The 4,559-nt window shown below is 36.7% G+C and overlaps 1 long non-coding RNA gene across 1 annotated transcript; it reads left to right on the top strand.

The window, feature by feature from the left end:
• Positions 1,673-2,413, top strand: LOC110265691. Its single transcript, XR_002351903.1, has 2 exons — positions 1,673-2,194; positions 2,278-2,413. It is a non-coding gene; the product is annotated as an uncharacterized LOC110265691 (long non-coding RNA).

Here is a 4,559-nt window from a genome sequence, read left to right as displayed (position 1 = left end):
CAATTTTTTTAATTCTTAAAATTTTTAACATTTTGAAAAAAAATTATAAATTATACATATATTTTGTGACACAAAAAAAAACTTGTTACAAACAATATTGAATTTGGTGACAAATTAATTTTTTGTTACAAAATAATTTGAGTTTTTCAAACAAAAAAATATTTTGTTACAAAATATTTGGATTTTTTGAAACAAAAAACTATTTTGTTACAAAATACTACGAGTTTTTGCAACTATTTCACTTTTTGTTACAAAATATTATAATATTTTGTAACAACACAATACGGCGTTACGAAAACTACCATAATTTGTAACAAAATAAAATGGATTGTTACAAAATATCTGGATGTTTTGTAACAATTTGTAATATTGTTACAAAACATATTTTTTTTGTAACAATCAGCAACTATTATTACAAAAAATTGGTTTTTTGTAACAATTTTAAATTTGATACAAAATTTTTGTTACAAATGTTCCATTTTCTTGTAGTGTTGATTCGACTTAATTTTGCTTCACACTATTGCACTACTTTTCCTTTTGTTATTCCTATCGGGTTTTGTTGATTTGGGAATCATTCTTGAGATTGCCAAACTAATTTTCTATCCGACACTCTTCATTCTTTATGCATTCCTGACTACTTGTAATTTCAACAATCCTTTCAAGCCCTGGAGGATTTTGTCGCTTGTCTTTTTCCAAGGTCTTGTATTCTTTTGAATAAATTCGAGGATTGCCTTAGAATCACGTATGACTTTTAGGGGTAGCAAACGAAACTTTAAAAATGCTATTCGTAAACATGAAAGATGGATTGGTAAATGTGCAATGTTATGAGGAGTATATTTCTCGTAAAAGTTTGCAGATGTTAGGATTGTGACGGGTTATGAAGTTGTGAAATGATTGATGGAATTGGAGAGTTGAAGTTCTGAAATGGGTAAGAGATCTGTGAGCGAGCATTATATCCGTTGTTTTATACCAGCCTATTTTGTAGCCTTTTTTGCCACACAAGCTACTGTTTTGTTTTGTGAACGCCTATCTTGATTTGCACCCTATTTTGTTCCTCCAAGCTTTTGTAAAGTTTTGAATATTTATATATGCATACTAAGATTTCATACTTTTCTATAAAGTGTTTAAAAAGTAGAGTGCAAAGAGTATGTATTACCTTATATATTACTTTAATTTTCGAAGACGAAAATTTTTATAAGGTGGGTAAGATGTAAGACCCAAAAATTTTAGAAAAAAATTATTAAGAATTAATTTTGATTTATTTATTCATTAAGTACCTTAACCTCAGAAATTATTTTATTAAAGATAAATTAAAGCAAATTTTGATTAATTGAGTTTAAAGTAATTTAAGGTTTTATCTGATTTTATAATTATCGAATTATTTTCTATACTTAAATTATAAACTTTAGCAAATGTAAAATAATAAGAATTTTATACAATATACTCTAATTTTATTAAAATTTATCAAATTTTAATTTACCCAAAATTCCTAATTTTACTTTTATCCCAAATTAAACCCTAATTCCTAAATTAAACCCCACAAACCCTAATTTCCACCACCTCACCGTCACTCACCTTTTTCCCCACTGCCATTCCCTTCCTAACAGCACTAAGCCACTAACACTTATCAGCTTTGGCAAAAACTAAATAAAGAAGGAAAGAAAAGAAAAGAGAGGGGGAACGAAGGAACAGAAGGGAGAAAGGAGGGAGAGAGAGAGAGCCACGACGGGGGAGAAGAGAAGAGGGGAAGGAGACGCGCCGGCGCTGCTGGGTGTCGCCGCCACCGTCGCATCCTTGCCAAGCCTTGGAGGGAGACCCCGCCGTTAAGCCACGTCACCGTCGAACTCGTCCAATCACGCCACCGTGCTCTGCCCTGTCTCGCGTCGCCACTGTGCCATGCGTCACCGCCGTTCACACTGTCAGTTTTGCGCAGGGGAAACCATGGCCGTCGAGGGTCCATCCACGCCGTAGCTGAAGCTTGAACGCCGCTGCAACCACCGTGTGTTACCGTCTTCAGATCCGCCGACGTTGGAGTCGCGAACAGAGATCGCGCGCAAGGGAAATTGTTGCGAAGCTACCGTCGCCACCGCGTTGCTGGGCTCACTATCGTTCTGCCCGCGCAGCAGCTGTGTTGTCCGAGCTCCTCGCCGCCGCTGCTGGCGCTGGAAACCGCCTTCCAAGCCTGTGTTTGTTGGTAAGCCCTAACTTTGCTTCAACTTTTTTATCTGTTAAGTTTACCTTTACCGTGAGAGTTGTCGTTGAGGTTGTCTGTGCCAGGTTATACGATCACCGCGAGTTTCTCTGCCGCCATCCAAGCTGCTACCAGAAGGATCCACCACAGCCTCCTCTGTTCTTGTCTTCGAATCAGCACTGCCCTTTTCCAGTTTCAACCCCAATTCTGCTATTTTTGAATATGTAACTCCTCAATCCTTACTTTTCTTCCATTTTGTTTTAGTCTTTTTCTATTTTGAGTAAGGAAAACCTATGTTTCTGTTTAACACTACTGCCCTGCCTTCCCTGTTTGCTGATGAAATTATCATAGGTACTAAGGAGCTATTAGAGTTGCTACCACTGCTGAAATTAACAAAGAAGGGATCATCGCGTTTAAATTCGATGGGTTCGATTAACTGAGGTAGGGGCACTTTTCTTAAACTTGTTTACTTTCCAGAGTTGTTATAAATCGATATTAATGTGTAAAATACATTTTTGGTGATTTCGTAAGTCTTATGAATTGAATTGAGTTGTTTTGGATGAATGAGGTTATTAGTTATATTGATTGATTGATCGATTGAGAAAGTTGAATATTCTGATTAGTTGACTGATGTTGTTAAAGTAGTTTTTCTAGAGTTATTGGAAGAGATTTAATAATGGCATTTAGTTTAATTTTGGAAACGATTTGATTTTAGGAAAGATTTAGTATTGAAATTTGATTTGATATTGAACCCGATTTGATATCAGAATTTGATTTTAAAAACAAATTTGGAAAGCACTTGATATTTGAACATAGTTTTCTTATTAAATATCTTCTTATGACAACTTTGAAACTCCGTGGTGAGACCGTGTGGTTAGGTTCTCACCCCCTACAGCTTTACCTTTTCAGGAACCGGATGAAGAAGCATTAAGAAGAGTTATACTGCATTTGGTTTATAAGTTGTTGTATTAATTAGATTATCTTCTTCCCTCGTCTTTGTTATTACAAGTTTGTAAGAGGGATAGGAATTGTATGTTTTATATGTATACTATATCATGAGTTATTATGTAAGGAGTCTTGTATATGAATCTATGCCTGTTTGTATTTTTCTTAAGATAAGGTGCTTATTCCGGTTTTCAAGGAAGTCAGTGATATAGTGGCGAGTCACAGGCTCCTATTTTAATATTTAGTATGTAAAGTAGTCATAATACTTCTTGCTATCAGAGTAGCGCAGCCGGAAGCGTGACTTCTGATAGTGAGGGTGTTACAACCCTCCTTCACGGCCTCGGAGCCACCCGCACCTTTCTCCCTCTTCTTTTTGAGAAATGACTGAAATTGTGAAGGATCAAGAAAAGGAACAAGCCCACCTATAGACAAAAAGCAAAGTCAGGAAAATGAAAACATAACAGCAAAAACAGCAGCCAGCATTACCTATGTAAGCTTTCAAACCCTCACTGTCACCAGAATCATGAAAACGAAGAACTTCAGGAATAGATAAACACTCCCCATCAGCAAAACTCTCTATCAAAAAAGTCTAGGAAACAGTCTTCCTTCTCGTTCCGCTCAGTAGCCTCGAGAATTTGGATCGGCTCCAAGCACCAATAAAGAGATAACCTTTCTATAAGCTCGTCGTCCAGATAGAAGGGATACTCGGTCTCCACCGACCGCACTTTAACAAACATAGATTTAAAAATTTTGAAAGAATATTTGTATAACAGGAAAAGGGAACGCCCGAGAAAGCTATTCAAACATACCCACAACCCCTTCCGAACCCCTTTTGATTGAAACAATGAGAAAAATACAAACAGAGAGTAAGGAAAAGAAAGAAACTCCATTAAACACTGAAAGGCATGAAGAAATGCCCAAGAGTTTGGATGCAACGGCGAAGGCGCGCAGTTTAGTTGGGTCAGAACATCACACTCAAAACTAGTAAAAGGAAATGTTACACGAAGTTCAGTAAGGCATGGGGTATACATGTAGAAATATTGCCAATCCCCCCTCCTCTCATAAACCCTATCCTCACCAGAATAGTGGAGAAGCTCAACAACCATGCCCGAACCCTCTTTGACAATTTTCAAACCCTTAAGCTCACACATTGACTCAATCTCCACATACGACGAAGAATGAGTCCTAACATAATCATGTACCCAGTGATACGGGTTGTCTTTTTTCACTTCAACTACCTTATGCTTTTCTTTCTCTTTCTCCTTCACCATTTCAAAAACAAAAGCAAAAGAAACTTTAGGAAAAGAAACTAACCTTTAGAACTCATGATTGGGGTCAACTGGTAGGAGGAATTTGAAACAGCAGAATGACAATTCCAAAACAGCAAACAAATATTATTACAGGCCATCCGATTAAGGGCATT

The sequence above is a fragment of the Arachis ipaensis genome, chromosome B08 (genome assembly GCF_000816755.2).
Source record: "Arachis ipaensis cultivar K30076 chromosome B08, Araip1.1, whole genome shotgun sequence".
Taxonomy (NCBI): Eukaryota; Viridiplantae; Streptophyta; class Magnoliopsida; order Fabales; family Fabaceae; genus Arachis; species Arachis ipaensis.
The sequence above is the reverse complement of the archived record's forward strand: the minus strand, read 5'-3'. Positions and strand labels throughout refer to the sequence as shown.